At 44.5% G+C, this 21,516-nt stretch overlaps 1 long non-coding RNA gene across 1 annotated transcript in view; it reads right to left on the bottom strand.

The window, feature by feature from the left end:
* LOC138990256 (uncharacterized) overlaps positions 1 to 21,516 on the bottom strand; it is a 328,388-nt gene that overhangs the window by 292,255 nt on the left and 14,617 nt on the right. The window contains exon 2 of the long non-coding RNA XR_011466375.1: positions 4,748 to 4,844. This is a non-coding gene — a long non-coding RNA (uncharacterized lncRNA). The remainder of the gene's footprint in view (positions 1 to 4,747; positions 4,845 to 21,516) is intronic.

Genomic DNA, 21,516 nt, shown 5'->3' with positions numbered 1-21,516 from the left:
AGCTTCAGCCTCAGTCCTTCCAATGAATATTCAGGGTTGATTTCCTTTAGGATGGACTTCTTGGATCTCCTTGCAGTCCAAGGGACTCTCAAGGTCTTCTCCAGCACTACAGTTCAAAAGCATCAATTCTTCATCACACAGCCTTCTTTTTGGTCCAACTCTCACATCCGTACATGACTACTGGAAAAACCAAAGCTCATTCTGCCTTCCAAATCCAAAGCCGAGGAGCGTATAATTAAAGAACATAATTCTCATTCAGAATCCTCACCGCAAGGACATCTGCCATGCCTCACTTTTAGATTCCCAACATCTCCAACCAGAGCAGAGTAGAATGGAGACTGAAAAAGACATTTGAACTCCACAAATTCTGACTCTGACCTTGCCAAATGTCTTCCTGCCACCCCCTCCATCTACTTTTATGCATCTACAATTGAAGACCTTATATAATCATTTTTTTTTTGTAGCTCCTACTGTTTTGATTAAAAAAAAAAAAAAAGCCCCTTCCAGGACATTTTAAAGCTTAAACACATGGGTGCTTATCTTTTCTCTTTTGTAATATGTGATTTGACCTATTTCTCTTGTGTGAATTTCAAAGTCTAACTCTGATAAACGTCAAGTTTAACTTTGGAAATTAATTTAGCATGCAGTGTATATAAATGACACTAGAAATCTTAGTCAAACACAACAGCATTACTGACCTTCAAATGATATAGGGGGAGGGAGTGGGGCTGAGAAATTCCTTGTTTTATTACAGGATTGCTACAAAAAACACTGTCAACAGGTTTATATATTTCTATTAATTTTACTTTAAGTGCATTTGTGTTTAGGTTTTGATTTTGATGATCCAAAACCTTAGCATGAAAAATAATAATAAAAATGAACATTTGGCTTTCTTTCAACTTAGAGACACAAGGCATTTTTACATTAATTATTCTAAGCTGCAGCCCTTGCTTTTTTTCATTTACAGTTTAGCTTACTTTTTGTATGTTACCTTTAATTTAGGAAATTTTCAAACTTACACAAAAGTGGCCACTTTTATTTCCTTTTTGTCCACACAAACACCAATGATTTATGATTTGAAGTAAATCCCTGAAACTATTTTATCTTCTTAAATGTGTAAATTGAAATGACCACAAACTTTAAAAATCACATTAACTCAATATAATTAAACATTGAGTCAGTGTTCACATTTACCTATCCTTTAAAAAAACTTTTTTTATTATTTAGAATTTTGCACTGGGATCCACGTAAGGTCTATACACTATTATTAGTTATAGATCTTAATTCTCTTTTAAATTACGGGTTACTCCATTTCTTTTTCCCATGTCTTCTTGCCCTTATTGTTATCAAAGAAGAAGAAGAAATTAGATTATCCATTCTTTGTTGTTCAATCATTGTTTAGTCCCTAAGCAGTGTCTGACTCTTTGCTACCCCATGGACTGCAGCAATCCAGGCTTCCCTGTCCTTCACTCTCTCCGGGAGTTTACTCAAACTCATGTCCATTGAGTCGGTGATGCCATCCAACCATCTCATCCTCTGGCGCCCCCTTCTCCTCTTGCCCTCGATCTTTCCCAGCATTAGGATCTTTTCCAATGAGTCAACTCTTTGCATCAGGTGGCCAAAGTATTGGAGCTTCAGTTTCCGCATCGGCCCTTCCAATGAATATTCAAGGTTGATTTCCTTTAGGATTGACTGGTTTGATCTCCTTGCAGTCCAAGGGACTCTCAAGAGTCTTCTCCAGCACAACTGTTAGAAAGCATCAGTTCTTCAGCGCTCAGCCTTCTTTATGGTCCAACGTCTGTACACGACTACTGGAAAGTCCATAGCTTTAACTATATGGACCTTTGTCACCAAAGTGATGTATCTGCTTTTTAATTAAGTTTGTTGTAGCTTTCCTTCCAAAGAGCAAATGTGTTTTAATTTCATGCAGGCAGTTATCACCTGCAATGATAGTGAAGCCCAAGAAAATAAAATTTATCACTGTTTTCACCTTTTCCCCATCTATTTGCCAAGAAGTGATGGGACCAGATGCTGTGATCTTAGTTTTTTGAATGTTGAGTTTTAAGCCAGCCTTTTCACTCTCCTCTTTCACCCTCATCAAGAGGCTCTTAGAAGTACTTATATCTGAGTTTTGCTAATTGCATCCCATGATGTCTCTTAATACATTCCTCTTTCTTGTTTCCCTATAAATTTGTTTTCCTATAAATCGGTCACTGGGTCTGGAGCTTGATTAATCCAAAACGTTACTGATTGTATTTTCTCCCCTGGCTTTCAATTTCTTCAAGTTCATATAACATAGGAAATATATTTGATTTTCTTACACAATAGTATCAAAAAGTGTCAGAAAAAAAGGTGTCTGGCAACACCCTGCCCAATATTTGGTGGTGGTTTAGTCGCTAAGTTGTGTCCAATGCTTGCAATTCCATAGACTGTAGACTGCCAGGTTCCTCTGTCCATGGAATTCTCAAGGCAAGAATACTGGAGCAGGTTGCCATTTCCTGCTCCAGGGTATCTTCCTGACCCAGGAATGGAACCCAGGTCTCCTGCACTGCAGGCAGATTCTTTACCAACTGAGCTACAAGGAAAGCTCCACCCAATATTTATCCTTATGTATTTCAGTATAAATTATTAACCTTTAACTCCTTAAAAGTAAAAACAAGGACCAGGAGATAAACAGGACTGAAAATGCCACAGCATCACTGCAAAGATCCCCTTGCCCTTCAACACATGATTTTCTTTTTCTCCAAAGCACTGCAAGAACTGGACAGATTAGCTAAACAGCAGGCCCTGCCTGGACCTTCCCACTCTATCACTCTCAGCATGTTCTATTCTAGAGCAGTAAAACATTCATTTTAAGAGACATAATTTGAGCATCCAGGCCTGTGCCTTCTATAGTTATTCTCTGCCCCAACAGAAAACAAATGTGGTTAACCAAAAGTCAGCTTCAGGAAAGAAAAAAAAAAAAAAGCCTTTGTTCTTTACAAAAATACTTTGTTATCAGCCTTCAAGAAAGATGTCAGATATTAATTTGAGGCTAGAGTATTGTAGGAGTAGGGGCAGGGAAGAGAGGGTAATAGAAAATCTCCCCATGGATTGGTCATGAACATGATCTGATATCATGAACCTGTATGGAAAGATTTAGTGTAACTAGATTGTTAGAGAATGTAACAGAGAAAAGGTGTCATTATCTACAAACCATGATGCAAACTAAATAGAGCTATGAACAGGTATAAATTTGAAGGAAGCCAAAGCCATGCAGCAGCCTAAACTTCACTCGGCCTTATCAGAAACAGAAATCTGCCACATGAACAACACACATTTCAATGAAGAGCTGAATGAGTCCAGCAGAAAAGGAGAGAAAGCAGTCAGGAGAGCTCAGAACACTTGCATGGAGCTCAGCATAGCCTGGCATCATTGGCGTTGCTGGCCGCATTCAATCAAAGTGCAGAGGGGAAGCAAGGAAGGCAGGAGAAGCATCTAGAACAGGCGATTCTGTGGGATAACCTGTGAACCCTGCATACATTCTCTGCTGCTCTCAGCCCCTCTGACCAGGAGTCATGAAGCCTCATTTCCCCTGAGCTCTGCCAGGCTTCATACCCAGTGAAATCTGATGAACTAGGATAAGTTAACAGCCTCCAGCCTCTCCCAGGTGGATCTTGAAAGTGACTGGTTATCTCAGAGGTGAGCCCTGAATACCTGGACATCCTTGGTCCTTCCATCTCTGGTTTCAGCAACACACTTCATAGAACTCTGTGTCTGCCTTAGTTTCCCTCTAGTTTACCACCAGGTCGTGTCCCCGCTGAGTTTCACCTGGCTGAACCCTGACACTTTGCTGTGGATGCTGAATCTGGGCCTCCTGCATCTGCAGCCCAGGAACAGTTTTGGGGGGTGCTACTACCATCCCAGTCTTCCTCAATAGAGAGAGAACTGGACCACAGGTCTTGAGTTCAATCTGGAACTTTACAAATCTCATTAAACATAGGCATTAAACTTGTGAATTCCCATTTCCTCATCTGAAAATTAAGGTTACTATTCACTACCTGCCCCACCTTTGATGGTGGTTAAATAAAAGCAAGCTAATGAATTAAGCTGTGCTGCCTCCCTTCAATCCAGGCCTTATTTTTGCCACCAGCTTTCTCATTTCTCCAGGAATGATCCCCCTCTGTAGGCATTTCCCACATATCCACCTTGTGGATATTCCAGATGGACAGCCACGTGGTTTAGAATACTCTGGAGTAGTTCTGAATGGCTAGAAACATAGCAAGGGTTTAGCTAAGCCCCTAGGTAGAAGGAAATTACCATGAGTGACAGATTCTTCCAATCTTAAGTAGATCAGCTCACCCAGGAAACAAGTTCACATGTGCACAGAGTGAAAAGCCTCATAGACCCAACCGGTCTCACTGAGCTCAAGTCACTCCCACTGGAACCACTGTCAGCAGAGCCACCTTTGCAAACAATAGGCAGCTTTAAACATAATGAGCTGTATGTATCTACATAATGTGGTCAAACAGTAATATGACCTATTTCATAATGCACTCGGCAAAACCAAATGGATACAGTTAAGACCACGGTCCATGGAGTCGCAAAGAGTCGGACACGACTTAGCAACTGATCAACAACAAGACCGTTAGAGAAAGTTGCTCTGAAAAGACAAGCAAAAAAGCATCCTGTTCAACAACATATCTAAACATCCAATATATTGCAAACAAATCAAGAGGAATAGAGTTTCCCAACAAGTAAGACTTACCCTTCTCTCGAAAATGGTTTAAAACCAGAGTCGTTTGTCATGGTGAAGTTTGGTCCTTGAACAGAAGCTCTATTTTCCACAGAGGAAGGATGCTCAGCTGATGGAGAAAACAAGCAAATGCTACATGTCAGGCATTGGGTTAGGAACTTCCGTCTACTTTCTCAGTTAGTTCTCGCAAAATGCCAGAAGCCAGATAAAGAAATCAGTTCAGAGAGAATTCGTGACGCACCAAGGGTGCATAGCCAGCAAATGTGGGAGTTAAGGACTTTTCCATCTCAGCCCACGGACTTCTCTGTAAGAGGCAGATGTAAAGCAAAGCACTTCCTACTCCTGTTAGCCCAACAAACCTCGTCACACATGTACAGTTGTCCTTGTGGGGGTGGGGGAGCCACAAGGTGGGAACTCGACTGAGAATGTCAGAATGGGCTACACTTCTGCTTTCACTCATGAGTCATGGTTACCATTTTGTGCTTATGAAACCACAACCAAAATGGCACTGTAGGGGGTAATTGCATTTTAGTAATTCAAAAAAAATTACACCTCTACCTTGCACAGTAGACTCTAGTCCTGAGATTTCTATTACCAAAGACTATCAAAATGCAATGCCAACCAAGAGGTCAGCATGGTGGTGGTAAATATGTATACTCTACAGACCTTTGGGCAAAAGCTATCAAAATTTAAGATATAGAAATCTCTTGGCCTAATATTTTCTCATCTAGAAACTTAACTATAGTAAGGCCATATGGTACTCAAAAATCTGTAGATAAAGACATTCATTTCAGGATTGTTTATAAACGTGAAAAATTGAGAGCAATGCAATGGGAACTGGTTAAAAAAGTTATAGTACACATATAAAATGGAATATTCCACAGCCACTAAAAAATACAAATGTGCGTTGACATAAAAAATATGCCCAAGATATGTTCCTGAGAGAAAAAAAGCATATTGTAAGACAGCATGCATAAATTATTCCATTTTTGTAAATAATAAAACATATGGTTGTATATGTGTAGGGAGAAAATCTGGAATAATATCCACCAAACTAGTCACAGTGGCTTTTTCTGGGGGATGGAACTAGGAAGGGTCCTACTTTCTATTTTTTATTATTTCTGCACTTCTAGAAATTCTTCTTATATGACTATTTTTACCATTAAAAAAAAATTAAAAGGGGGCTTCCCTAGTGGCTTAGTGGTAAAGAATCTGCCAAGGCAGGAGACATGAGTTGGATAACTGATCTGGGAAGATGCCACATGCCGCAAAGCAACTCAGCCCATGCGCCACAACGACTGAGTCTGTGCGCTAGAGCCGGGAGGTGCAACTGCTGAAGTCTGTATCCTCTAGAGCCCCTGCTCTGCAACAAGAGGAGCCACCATAGAGAAGCCTGAGAATCGTAACTAGAGTAGCCCCTGCTGCCCTAGAGAAAGCCCACAGGCAACTAAGACCCAGCACAGTCAAAAAGAAATAATTTTTTTAAAAAAATTAACAGGGTCTTCCCTGGCAGTCCAGTGGTTAAGACTCCACATTGCCAATGCCAGGGGCTCAGGTTAAATACCTGCTCAGGTAACTAAGATCCCGCGTGCCAGGCATCGTGGCCAATAAATTAACAAATAAAACGAAAAATAAATTTAAAAAAAATTTTTAATAAATCCAAAAAATTAACGATTTGTGTTCTATTTTTAATTTGGGGCTGGGTGTTTGGGATATGAGACTTAACCAGTATTTCAAGTCTAGAACCAGAAAGGAGACTAAAGGGAACTGAAAATCTCCAAAACGTGAATCTTATGTGAGAAACTATTTGAGTAAGAATTTGCTGGTAGCTTTCAAACACACAGCTGCAGATATATATATTGTTGATGATCCAAAACTGTCTTTGAGATTTCTGGGGGAAACCGCAGAGTTAGAGTGTGTTTGTCTGACTCCTCTCCCTGAAATTTATTTAAGCAAACAAGAATCAATGCTGTTCATGGTTGGGTCTATTGTTTTCAAGTCAGCAATCAAATGTATTTTCAAGGAGATTCTCTAAAGGGGTGTTTGGGGTCTCCAACCTTAATGTAAAGACTCATATCATACAGACAAAGCTAACTGTGTCTCCCAGTCAGCTCCATTTCTGGAAGTATCTGAAGGTTACGTGTTTTTTCTTTCTTAATTTATTTATTTATAGGGCTCCTCATTACAGTGCTTGGGCTCCAGAGCACACAGGCTTGGTAGCTGTGGTAAACAGGTTGCCCTGAGGCAAGTGGGATCTTAGTTTCCCAACCAGGGATCCGAGACGCATCCCCTACATTGGGGATGTAGATTCTTTATGTAAAGAAGGCAGATTCTTTACCAGCAGACCACCAGGGAAGTCCCTGAAGGTTACATGGTAAGGCTACACACTGTAGCAAACACAACTCCCACAGCAAAGCTGAGTGGTGGAACCAGAGAGGGTCTGAGACCTGGATGCCCAACTGCCCACCTGGCTGCCTAAAGACCTCACAAGGTGGATTACCAGTGAATTGGGTCTAATTTCAACAGATTCAACAGACTGATTCTGATTTCCATCCCATTCTGATTTCCATGTATGAACTTACTGCCTTAGAGAGGCTGATACACATAACTAGATTTCTAGAGAATTCATTGGCAATGAAAATGATCTGTCGATTAAATCAGCTAGTATGTGTGATAGCACAGAGGCTCCTCTCTCCTTTTGAACAAATTAATGGCAAATTCAGTATTATCTGGAAGTTATACTTCAAGCAGGGGCTTCCCAGGTGGCTCAGTGGGTGAAGAATCCATCTGCAATGCAGGAGACACAGGAGACTCAGGACCAATCCCTGAGTCGGGAAAATCCCCTGGAGGAGGGCTTAGCAACCCATTCCAGTATTCTTGCCTGGAGAATCCCATGGACAGAGAAGCCTGGCGGGCTACAAACTGCACGCCTAGCTTCACATCAGAAACAGGAAGTTACATAACCTGAACGTGAAATGACATCTGGTCCCCAACAGGCCGATGCCTGCATCTCTGCAGTATAGTCCAAAAGGCCCAGATGCTGTTCCTCCAAGTAGCCAAGACATCCTCTCTCAAGGACACGACTGACTTCTGGTTCTCCATTGCCCTTTCTGTGCCCCCTTTCTGAATCACAGTACATCACAATGGATTCGATTTCTGCTGTTTGTTTGTGTGTTTGTTTACAATCATATTCTATTTCTGCCTCCATGAGCTCATTCACTGAATCATCCTGGGTGTGATGTCTGATGCCTGCAAGTTTACAAACAGACCGTTTCTGACTTAGCTTTCTCAGATTGCTAATCAAACCATCATATGCAGATTTTACTAGCTCTACATTGAGAGGATACGATAGTCAGGATATGATACGCTATGCTGATGTAACAAGCAAATCCAAACCTCATCAATTCAGTACAACATTTGTGTCATATCCTTGCAAGTTCTGATGTGAGATGGCAGGACCCATCTCCATCAGACGTGTCTGGATCCAGGCTCCATCCGTTCTGTGTTCTACATATTAAGATCATGGCATCTGGTCCCATCACTTCATGGGAAATAGATAGGGAAACAGTGGAAACAGTGTCAGACTTTATTTTTCCGGGCTCCAAAATCACTGCAGATGGTGACTGCAACCATGAAATTAAAAGACGCTTACTCTTGGAAGGAAAGTTATGATGAACCTAGATAGCATATTCAAAAGCAGAGACATTACTTTGCCAACAAAGGTCCATCTAGTCAAGGCTATGATTTTTCCAGTGGTCATATATGGATGTGAGAGTTGGACTGTGAAGAAAGCTGAGCACTGAAGAACTGATGCTTTTGAACTGTGGTGTTGGAGAAGACTCTTGAGAGTCCCTTGGACTGAAAGGAGGTCCAACCAGTCCTTCCTAAAGGAGATCAGTCCTGGGTGTTCATTGGAAGGACTGATGCTAAAGCTGAAACTCCAATACTTTGGCCACCTCATGCAAAGAGTTGACTCATTGGAAAAGACTGATGCTGGGAGGGATTGGGGGCAGGAGGAGAAGGGGACAGCAGAGGATGAGATGGCTGGATGGCATTACCGACTCGATGGACATGAGTTTGAATAAACTCTGGGAGTTGGTGATGGACATGGAGGCCTGGCGTGCTGTGATTCATGGGGTCACAAAGAGTCGGACACGACTGAGCGACTGAACTGAACTGAACAGGCTGACTGCAGCAGCCAGAGACAAAGACGGAGGAGAGTGCTGATTCCCAAGAGCCTCAAAGTGACACCTGACTTCCTGTCCACATCTCACAGACCAGAGACAGTCATGTGACCAATCTAAGTGCAAAGGAGGCTGGGAAATGTGGTGGACCACTGGATTATCTTGAGAGAGCTGGCTGCCTCTGAAATAGAAAGCTACCTGATTTCCAGGTTTTTACAAGCTCTTTACTGTCACCCATGTACACCAGCAATAGTTGTAATCAGAGGGCACTTGATGCTTCTGAACTGCCCTCTTAGCTCCTGTCTGTCTTCACTGAATCAATATAATGCAGGTCATTTACTGAGGGTCTAAAAATCTAGGTTAGACTGGAATACAGAGTAAGACTCAGCTTCACCCTTGAGAATAGAGGGACTTCCCTGGAGGTCCAGTGGTTAAGGCTTCACCTTCCAATGTAGGGGATGTGGATTTGATCCCTGATCAGGGAGCTGGGATCAAAGGGGCATCCCAGGTGGCACTAATTGTAAAGAACCCAGCTGCCAGTGCAGGAGACATAAGAGACGTGGGTTCGATCCCTGAGTTGGGAAGATCCCCTGGAGGAGGGCATGGCAACCCACTCCAGTATGCTTGCCCGGGAAATTCCATGGATAGAGGAGCCCGGTGAGCTATAGTCCACAGAGTCACACAGAGTCGGACACAAGTGACTTGAAGGAGTACACACACACACACAGGGAGCTAAGATCCCATGTCTCACAGCCAAAAAACCAAAACTTAAAATAGAAGCAATATTGTAACAAAGTAAATAAAGACTTCAAAATTGGTTCACATTAAAAAAAATTTTTTTTAATCTAGTAATAGAGACCTTACAATAATAAAAGCAGTATTATAGGGATATACAGAGAAGGCACTGGCAACCCACTCCAGTACTCTTGCCTGGAAAATCCCATGGACAGAGGAGCCTGGTAGGCGGTAGTCCATGGGGTCGCTGAGAGTCGGACACGACTGAGCGACTTCACTTTGACTTTTCACTTTCATGGGTTGGAGAAGGAAATGGCAACCCACTCCAGTGTTCTTGCCTGGAGAATCCCAGGGACAGGGGAGCCTGGTGGGCTGCCGTCTATGGGGTCGCATAGAGTCAGACACAACTGAAGCGACTTAGCAGCAGCAGCAGCAGCAGCATAGGGATATACAACTATAACACAAAATACATAATATATGTATAAATACAGTATAAATATATATAATACATGTTTAAAGATACACAACTGTAATACAGAGGAAAATTAAATGGTGACTAAATGTACAAATCAAGTTTCATTAGAGAAATAATTCCATCAGGAAGAATATGGGGTATGAGCTTGGGGAAGGCAGAATTCTGACTAAGCTTGCAAAGGCTCCTGAAAGGCAGAGGCATGGGAAGAGAATAAGGGAAGGCAGGGAGTGTGACTGTGATGTCATGGGTGGGGGAGCAGGAGGGAGGCGTTTGATGTGTCTGGAACATCAGTAAATGCAGGTGAAGAAGTGGCTGGAGCTGGGGTGGGAAGTTAGCATGAGGCTGTGACTGCCCCTGGGCTGGTCTAGACTTTGGTCTAAAAGCCACAGGGACAACCTGTGGGTCTGGGGGAAAGGAAAGTACCCAACCCTCCTTTAGAAAGACAAGCCAGGAAGCAGACTTGAGACCTGCCAGGAAGCTGCTGCAGTGGCTCCAGAGAAGGTCCTGACTCCAATGGCCCATGTCCTGCCAGGAGCCTCCTGCATTTGAATCTCCCCAGGTGCCGAAGATCACAGAAGCTTTCTAGGTGTACACGCATAGACATGCCGTTACCAGTCCAAACTCATCTCTTCTTGACCCCATACTCAATGAAATGCCATCAGCTCTGCCTCCAGAACAAACCCTGAATCCAACCACTCCTCCCCGCTCCTGCCCTCCCAACCGAACCCAAGCCTCCTTCCTATCTCAAGAGCACCACACATGCCCTTCTAGCCTTTCAGAGTCCACACTGCTCTTACCCTGAGCCGTCCACACTGCCTCGCCCCCAGCCCCACACCAATGCCCGGCATGCAGCAAGTCCTCAGCAAAGACGTGTGTGTTCATGAAGCAGCCGTGCATGCTTAGTCACTCAGTCGTGTCCAACTCTATTCGACCCCATGGACTGTAGCCCACCAGGTTCCTCTATCCGTTGAATTTCCCAGGCAAGAATACTGGAGTGGGTTGCCATTTCCTTCTCTCAGGGATCTTCCCAACCCAGGGATCAAACCCATGTCTCCTGAGTCTCCTGTACTGGCTGGAAGATTCTTTACCACTGAGCCACCTGGGAAGCCCCAGTGAAGCTGCTAATAAATGGCAATATCAGAACATCAAGTGAAATAAAAATGAGGTTTACAGGCTAAGAGGCTGAGCTCATTGCTCCTTATGGATCTTAACAAATATCTCAGATCCCATTCTCATTCCAAGCACCTCCACTCAGGTTTAATTCAGGCTCAGCTTGGCTTCTTCCTCAAAGGCAGGACAGGGGTATTTATCAAGAGTTATGGACTCTGCGGGAGAGGGAGAGGGTGGGGAGATTTGGGAGAATGGCATTGAAACATGTACAATATCATGTATGAAACAAGTCGCCAGTCCAGGTTCGATGCACGATACTGGATGCTTGGGGCTGATGCACTGGGACGACCCAGAGGGAGGGTATGGGGAGGCAGGAGGGAGGAGGGTTCAGGATGGGGAACACGGGTATACCTGTGGCGGATTCATTTCGATATTTGGCAAAACTAACACAATATTGTAAAGTTTAAAAATAAAATAAAATTTAAAACTTTTGAATTAAAAAAATAAATAAATAAAAATAAAATGAAAAAAAAAAAAAAAGAGTGACCAGAGGCCAAAGGAAATGCCTGAGAGTCCCACAGAGCCAGAGCAGCCACCTGGCAGGTGCCTCCCTGCACCTGACTGGGACGGGGAGAACAGAGAAGGTGCTACCACCCAGACCAGTGAGGAGGGACAAGGTGGAGAAGGGGGCCCTGGCCCCCAAGACAGGACGCTGGGTCTTGGGGACTGTGTCCGCTCCCAGCCTGCACATCACTGACCCTCTCAGATCTCATAGGTGTTTCATAAAAAAAAGAACACGACCCCTGGTGTCCTTGAAAAGGGAAAGTGTTAGTCACTCAATCGCATCGGAATCTTTGCAACCCCATGGACTGTAGCCCACCAAGCTCCTCTGTCCATGGGGATTCTCCAGGCAAGAATACTGAGTGGGTTGCTATTCCCTTCTCCAGGGGATCTTCCCAACCCAGGGATTGAACCAGCTCGCCTGCATCATGGGCAGATTCTTTACTACTGAGCCACGATAAAACAAAGTGATGTTTGGGCAAACAGCTTGCACCCTGAGTGTGGATGAAGATGTCTGACCACGTGTCCACTCAGGATGGGGGGACAGAGTCCCTCCCTGTGCAAGGGGGAAGGAGGAGCTGATGCTTATAAGGAAGATGGGAAGGAAATTATTTGCAGTCATCTTGAGAGCCAACGAATGGTTGGCCTGCTCAGAAAGACTTGAAGATTGCATCTGTGACGCCTCCTGTTGTTTTGACAGAGTTCTTTTTTTTTTTTTAAGCTTAAAAAGGGGAGTAGAAGGAAATGTGACCATTAAGCTAGTAAATGAGCTTTTGGGAGGCCCCGCTGTATGATAAGCTGTCATCAGCGGTGCCCAGCACACCACAGATCTCCCGTTTGCATGCCCAGGGCTGAGAGGACTCAAGTCACTGGGCCGTCTCTGGTCACAACTGAGCCCTGAGCTCACCTTTGCCTGGTTCAGGCTGTGTCCATTTGTCTCTTAAGATTCAGGTAAGAATGATTCAATAAAGACAACAAGAAAGAGAATAGACATAAGCGAGAATAAAAGGGAGAGAGAAAGTGTATGGTTTTGTACCAGGGGGGAAAAAAAATCCATCTCTTTGCTTTCAGTACCTGATCCATTTCCTCCACCTGAAAGGTAGGATGTCAGGAACTCCCTACCTATAAATTAAGGACATCGGAAATCGACTGAATGATCTGACACATACCCTCCTGGGCTTCACCCCAGAAATTCTGATTCAGGGTATGTGTGGGTGTATTTATAGTGTGGGGGCACGGGAGGGCATAACATCTGTATTTTTAATGGCCCCAGGTGATCATGAGTCAAGCAAGTAAGTCGAAACTTCCCTGGCTGTTCAGTGGTTAAGACTCCACACTTACGTTGCAAGGGGCACAGGTTCAGTCCTTGGTCAGGAAACTAAGATCCAGCATGGGAGATAAAACACACACACAAAAAAGAGACACAGAAAGAGTATAAGTTGTGACCCACCCTAATGGGGAAGAGGGTCTGAACTGACGCTGGCCACAGAAGGTTTTGCCTACTGAGCAAGATTCCTTCTAGAAGAGTCACTTATCAGCCATGCGAAGCTCCAAGTTACAGAGGCTCACAAGACCCCAGAATATTGGCCTGAAGACATTAGTCAAGGTCTTTATCAGTAGCAGCTGTGAATTTGAGTATTGAGTTGGCTTCCAATATCCCTGTCCTCCCACTCTCAGCCTCTCCTGACTCCATCCATTCATCAAAGAGGTACTGAGCACCAGGCCCCACCCAGCAGAGGCCCCAGGACACAACAGAGATAGTCCTTCCCTCCTAGCAGGTGCTGTTCCAGTGGAGAGGAGCAGGAAACAATCATTCCACAGACAGCCGTCTAAGAGCTATAATCAACATGGGCCAGGAAGCATATGGAATGACCTATTTTTCTCCATCGTTGTGCCAAGCTTCAAGGGCACAAAGCTTCATCAGTCACAACACCTAGGTTCCAGAAACCCACCACCTATTAGGTGAGACACACTAACAGGCCATTCTAAACTATAATGTATATGGAGAACAGTATGAGGTTCCCTAAAAGACTAAAACTAGAGCCAGTAGATGACCCTGCAATCCCACTCCTTGGCCTATACCCAGAGAAAACCATAATTTGAAAAGATACATGCACCCTAGTGTTCAATGCTCAGGACATGGAAGCAACCTAAATATCCATCAACAGAGGAATGGATAAAGAAGATGTGGCACCTATAATCAATGGACTGTTAGTCATAAAAAAGAAGGAAATAATGCCATTTGCGGCAACGTGGATGGACCTAGAGATTGTCATTACTGAGTGAAGTCAGACAGAGGGAAACAAATATCACGTGACATCACTTACATGTGGAATCATTTTTTAAAAAATGAACTTATTTACAAAACAGAAATAGTTATAGATATAGTAAACAAACTTATGGTTACCAGGGAGTATTAGACGGGGATAAACTGGGATATTGGGATTGATATATATATATACTACTATGTCCAAAACAGACAGCTAATAAGGACCTACTGTATAGCATAGGGAACTTTACTCAATACTCTGTACGATCTATATGGGAAATGAATCTAAAAAAAGAGTGGATATATGTATATGTGTAACTGACTCACTTTGCCAAACACCAGAAACTAACACAACACTGTAAATCAACTCTACTCCAATAAAAATCAACAGCAACAAAAAAACACTAGAATGTAAGATGGAAATTAGAAAAGATATAAAACTCTCATGAGAGAATTAAGAGAGAGAATCTGCAAGCACGCAAGATGCTTAGAAGAGTGCCTGGCACGTAGTAAATACTCAGCAAATATGAATCATCGTTATTAGAAGGTGATGCACGTAGGGTATGCTGCAGGTAGAATGAAGCAGCATAGGAGCACCTGGCTGAGGTGGTTGGGAAACGACCGAAAGGAAATGACACCTGAGCCGGGTTCCAAAGGCTGACCAGGAAGAATCAGTCTCTAGCATCTTAGCTGGAGGATGCTGATAACAAGGGCCAGCCTCCTCGGTGTTCTCACTGCGCCCCAGGTGCTGTGCCGTCCTCACTTCACAGGTGGGGCCCCAAAAAGTCTAACAGCTAAAGGTCACAAGCACAGCGAGCGGAAGACCAAGGGCCTTATGCCATCTTAAGACCTGAAGCCAAGGGCATCTTAATCTAGAGGCTAAGTTTTTTCTAGTCATTATATGGTGGCATTTTAAAAAGTATATAACTTCTGGGACTTCCCTGGAAGTCCAGTGGTTAAGACTGACTGCACCTTCCAATGCAGAGGGTACAGGTTCAATTCCTGGTCAAGGAGCTAGGATCCCACATGCCAGGTGGCCAAAAACCATAAAACAGAAACAACATTGTAACAAATTCAATAAAGATTTTTTAAATGGTCCACTTTTTAAAAAAAAATCTTTTAAAAAATTTTAAAAAATAAAAAGATATAACTTCAATAAAGAACAAAGAATGTATAAATACACATGTAGCCACAACCTGGAATTCTTATAATCATTTTCATATGTGCTTCCGTTACTTTTTGTAAAGGCACCAAAACACTATGGAAATATCCTCTTTGGACTTCTCTCCAATTCCATTGCTCTCCTTCCCCAAAGATCACCTCTACGTGGCCCTGCTGTGATGCTTCAGCTCCCATTGGACCACATGCATAGGTATCCAGAAACGGTAAGATACCTGTAACAGTAAGTAACAAGTTGTACTGTGTCTTTTAAATAGCCACTTAAACTGTCTCATTCCCTATGGGGAAAGTTATTCTATAACTTGCCTTTTTTCAGGCCACATTACACTTTGCATGTGATATGATAAGACTTAGACTGGATTCCCAGTATTCTATCTCATGCCATTGCAGATGTGTTGGTGGGGCGGAGCCCACTGATGGACACTAAGCTGTTTCTACCTTCCCACCACCAGTAACACTACTGCTCTGAACATCATTAAACAAGGAAAGAACTTCTTCAGAAGCTGAACCTTTCACCTTAGTATGTTATTAATCCCCTGCGTGTGTGCTCAGTTGCTAAGCCGTGTCCATCGCTTGGCAACCCCATGCACTGTAGCCCGCCAGGCCCCTCTGTCCACCGGGCTCTCCAGGCAAGAATACTGCAGTGGGTAGCCATTCCCTTCTCCAGGGGATCTTCCTGACCTAGGGATCAAACCTGCATCTCCTGCATTGGCAGGTGGATTCTTTACCTCTGAGCCACCAGGGAAGTTACTAATTCCCTAGGGAAATATTAAGACAAAAAATGGAGATCAGGTACAGACAGCTGGTGCCCCAGAGCAAGCATGTAGGAAAACCCCTCCCACCTATACTGATGAGTCCTTGAAAACTGAAGGGACTTTGCTTCATTTGATAGATATCAGCACAAATGAGCCATAACCTGGTTAATCTCCTCAGAGTCTCAAAGTTTCACAGCCAACAGGACAGTCCTCTTGGCCATAGATGAGAATCGCCCGGAAAGGTTTAGCATCACCAGAGATGCATGATTTCATCAGTGTGGGCATGGTTCCATCGGCACCACTGGTTCCTCACACCTGGCTGGAAGCCCTGCCCTGGTAAACATGCCACGAGTTCACATCCACCTTGGGACAGACAGGACCGCTCCTCTCCCACCTTCTTGGAACTCTTCTCCCAACCCCCATAGCACGCCCACCCCACCCATTCCAAGTTGCACAGAAGAGAAGAGCCTGTGCTGGCTGCCCCAGGTGCTCTGGTCTTCCTCTGGGTGCCCTGGCAGAAATTTTGTCACAGGGATCCTGAAAGAACACAGCAAACTCCCGGACTGCATTCATATGCGCTACTGGAAGCTGAGAAGGAAACTCTAGTCAAGGAAAAACTAGGAGAGGAGGAGCAATATTACAACTGCATACACTCAGTGATCAGGGCATTTATATTGGGTTGACCAAATAGTTTGTTTGAACAAGGTTTTTGACCAACCCAATATCATACAAAGTATACGACTCCTGTGTCTGGGAAGAACAGTAGCCAATGTGAGAGTTTACAACAACACTGATAGGGAACTCAGGCATCTATGCCCATTTAACAATTGAATAACAAGGTTCCAAAGACTGGACTTAAATCAGGGCTCCCAGACTTTGAGATTTTACGTATCAGTAAAAGAAAAAAATAATAATAAAAATGTAATGGTGAGACAGGTTATTTATCTTGTCCATTGACATTTTTAAATGCCACCTCCTATCACCATCTAAAAACAAAAGAAGAATAACAACAACAATAACGAAAAGAAAATAAAGACCATTATCTTAGAATACAGTCCTTAAAACTGAATAAGTTTAGCCTTAGACAAAATGTAATCCATTGTTCTTATTTTTCTGCATTTTAATGCAGATGGTGACAACTTTGTCCTAGGCTGGTGCGGCAGGGAACTCTTGAGCTGGAGCACACAATTTTAGAATGACAAAATATCTTTCAAATAACCATGTTCAACCAGCCCTATGATGCTTGAGTTCCCTGTGTAACATACTTGAGTAGCATGTGTCCAGCTAGTTGTAAGAACAACATTCTGATCAGACCATTTTGACACATGGACATCTTGACATGTGGAGTATAATATTATAATTGAGGCTTTTAGGTAACGGTAGAAAAAACCAACCACTCCAGAATTCAAAAACTGAATCAGTGTTTCCAACTCTCACCCCAGCTCTACCCCAGAGGCCCGTCACTGATCATCAATATCACCATATCTCCGTCTTCAAGCAAATCAAAAGGGACAAGGGACAGGGGTGGGGTGGGGGCCCCACAGATCTCTCAAGAATGGGACCTGAGTCAGGGAAGAGCTATGAGTCAGGAAGAGGCTTGGGATGGGGGCGGAGGCGGGGGGGAATGGACCAAAGGCCTCTATTTCACACTCAGTTCAAAACAGATGAAAGTCGAATAAGTAGGATTAAAATCATGTGTTATGTTCTACTATTGCCAAAAAATCAATTAGTGTTGATTCTCTCCTAAAAGGCTTATCACAATGGCCATGGTGACAATTCACGGCAACACGGCATGAAAGTTTCCATAACATCAAGATGGTGGTGTCGATTGCAGAATCTGGTATGATTATCCCCAATAACAATCATCTAAAGCCTCTTGGATGGTCAGTGGACAATAACAGCCAATGGACATGAGCTTGAGCAAACTCCAGGAGATGGTGAAGGACAGGGAAGCCTGGTGTGCGGCAGTCCATGGATTTGCAAAGAGTTGGACTGAGCGACTGAGCAACAGCAACGAAAGTCACTTTAGACATTTTTGCAACTGTTAGAAAGATCTTCCCTATGGGCAACAAAGATGTATATCTCCGTGGCTTCTGCCAAGATCCCAGATCTCACCAAAAGGGCCTCATGAAAAGAAACTGATTCCTCTTCCTCATGACAGCGCTTCAGACCATCACACCTTCCCCCAAATCACGCCTTCAGGCCAGGGCCTCAGTCCTCCGTGAGTTCCTGATGTCATGTGGTTTCACATCCCCTCCCAGCCTTGCACACCATCCTCTGGGTGTGCTTCTACTTGTCTCGAGTGTTCTGCCAGAGCAGCACACAGAACCCGATTCAGTTCTCCAGACGGGGCCCTCCCGGGGATCCCTCGACCTCTCCGTGCTGGATGCGCTCTCTGTTCACCCACCCTAAGAGCACCCTAGGTTTTTTGTCAGCCAGGTCCCACCACTGATGACGTCAGCACGTGGACCTAAGCCCAGGTCTTCCAGCGTGAAAGCCGGGACACCCCGCCCTGCGCCACACAGTCTCGAGGCTCCCTTGCTGTGCAAGGAGCACGCTAAGCTCCCTTAGCGCACGCTAAGTCGCTTCAGTCGTGTCCGACTCTGCCACACCATGGACTGTAGCCCGCCAGGCTCCTCTGTCTATGGGGATTCTCCAGACAAGAATACTGGAGTGGGTTGCCATGCCCTCCTCCAGGGGATCTTCCCAACCCAGGGATCGAAGCAGCATCTCTTACATCTCCTGCATTGGCAGGCGGGTTCTTTACCGCTAGCACCACCTGGGAAGCCCTGAGGCTCCCTCGGCCCCGTCCTAACAGGAAAGGGAGATGTGAGCACAGCACTGCTGGTGGGGAGTCTCCAAAGGGACTGAGATGCACTCCTTCCCTTTGCTCCAGTGAGTGCTGGTTTGTTGTTGTTGCTTGTTGTTCAGTCACTAAGTCGTGTGTGACTCTTCTGAGACCCCATGGACTATAGCCCACCAAGCTCCTCCGTCCACGACTTTTCTCAGGGAAGAATACTGGAATGGGTTTCCATGCCCTTTTCTAGGGGAATCTTCCCGACCCAGGGATCGAACCCAAGTCTCCTAGCATTGCAAGTGGATTCTTTACCGCTGAGCCACCTGGGAAGCCCAAGTGTTAGTTAGACTCCCTCTAAGTATTAATACAAGCAGCATGGCCTCCAGCTGCTGGGACCGCATCTGAGTCTCTCCTGCTACCAGCCATAATCTCCCTGGCACAGCAATTGCTTGAAGGAATTGAAAGCTGGCAGTTCTTGGGAAATTGTACAGGACCCCTGGCTGCCCCACCCCCAGATTGCCTTTGAAGGTCGCCTGCCTGGGGACAGGTGTCTCACCCCCTCTCAGAGTCACAAACATCCCTGGGAACAGTAGGGGGAGTTGACATAGTGACATTCAATGCTTGAACAAGCAGCAAAAATTAGAGAAACTTCCAAGGGGAATGAAATCAGTAGGAGATACATCATCTACCACTTTTGATTGACTTTCCCTCAGCGTGAAAATTTCTCTTCTGCAATGAAAGTTCCCTGACTCTGCCCCCACTTCCCATCACTGTATTTCCCTTTAAAGCATCTCATATGGTGGGTGAGACAGTCATTAAGACATTAAGATTATGAAACGCTTATAGATATGCATTTAACAATAGATCCTTGCAGCAAATGTTCTCATGGTGAATAAATCCTGATTAAGCTGGCTGTTGATCATAGATCCAAATACCTAACTAAATACATACACACACAAATACACACCAGCTGTAAAACCATCACAAGCTAGAGTCTCTAGCAAACTAGGGCTTCAGCTGTGAGAAGTTCCCCATTAGTGATAAAACTGAAGGGTGGAAGAAATTCACCAAATTCCTCATTTAGAACAAAATACCTTTTAAGAGGGTCCCAGAAGGATGTGGTCCATTCACTGGCCCAATGAACCTTAACTCCTCAACCATCCTCCCATCCTCTCCATTAATTCTGGATGCTGCCAGAAGCCAGCCTCCCGCATTCTCATTATTTCTATTAATATTAATAAAGATGGCGGAGCTAACAAAAAGAAACCATGTCTCAGCACAGAGGAGACCATCCCCCACCACAGGACATCAACACTCAGATTTCATTAGCATCCAGGTGACTTCTGCCAGGGGAAGAGTTGCGCGTGGAGACAAGACTCTGCTTCGATACACAATGTTTTCTTCTCATTATATGGACACTTCCAAGAATATTCTAAATGCAAAACAAATTAGATGTGGCGTGAGGCTACAGAACATACTGTTCATGGTGGGAAATGGCAAGGTGGCTGCAGATGAGGAATTTGTGGTATGGCAGGTGCCCTGCCCACATGGCAAGAGTTTGCGTTGAGAGGCTCCCTAGGGGTTTCCGTGCGGTTACACAAGCTTGGAAAGGACCTTACCCATAAGCCCTCAGCCTGAAGGAAACCAGATGGGCAGAAACCCTCTTCTGTTCTCCAGCCTGTGTAGACAGGAGCAGTGAGGACAGGGCAGGGTTCCCATCCACACCTGCCTGGGAAGCCAGGCCAGGGCTCTGCAGAACCACTTGGGCACTCAGAGATGAAAGCCCGTGGTTTGTCACAGAACTCTTGAGGTCTGCAGAAATGTCCAGGATTGTATGTTGCCTGCTGTCCCCACCTAAAAAGTAGAGTCAGTCAGAGTCCAGTGACTGTGCAGGTATGTGTGTTGCAGATTGTGACCTCCTTCACTTCCTCCTGTTGAACTGCCGTGTTTCTCCAGGTGTGTGTGCACACGTGTGTAAGACAGAGAGACAGATATGGGGACAGAGACAGACCTGACATTGACACAGCTAAGAACGGGAAAGTTGGCTGAGGGATCAAGCCCCAGGTTACTGAACTTGGATTTGTCATTCACTCCTTGAACACCTAAGACCGGCCATCATGCCGTTACCTACATGCCCGTGTGCACACACAGAAACTGGGTTAAAAAAAAGACTCCCTGCTATTTCTTCTGGTTTCTAGAAGAACAGGGAAGCCGAGGATGGAAGTGAGCTGAGCGTGAGAATTCCTGGCCAACTCCGCCCATTCTCTCCCATTTAAGGCCGACTTTGTGAGCTCTCAGCTGGCTCGCATAGCTCTGTATGACAAATGGCATCATTAGCGCACCATAGCAATGATGTCTACTCCTGTGGGCCCGTGGGTGTTGAAAATGTGTCTCACTGGTCAGAAACCCCATATCACTTGCTTCTCTTAGTCCTAGATTCTTTAACTGCGAAGTCTATTTTGCCCCTACAGTCTGGGGACCCAAGAAAGCTACAGGGAAAGAGCAGAGTTGACCACAAACCCTTTCTTGTGTAAACAATCCATTTACATACAAAAGGAATAGGGCAGAGCCTTACCCAGCAGCGTTCTACCAAGCTCTGCAATTTGATCATTGACCTAGATGCCTGAGTTCTTGGAAAATTCCAGATGGCCTATACCAAATAATACAAGAACACATTCATGGTACACTAACAGATAGTTGGTGCTTCCAGGTGGTT

Source organism: Bos mutus, chromosome 12, assembly GCF_027580195.1.
Source record: "Bos mutus isolate GX-2022 chromosome 12, NWIPB_WYAK_1.1, whole genome shotgun sequence".
NCBI lineage: Eukaryota > Metazoa > Chordata > Mammalia > Artiodactyla > Bovidae > Bos > Bos mutus.
The sequence above is the reverse complement of the archived record's forward strand: the minus strand, read 5'-3'. Positions and strand labels throughout refer to the sequence as shown.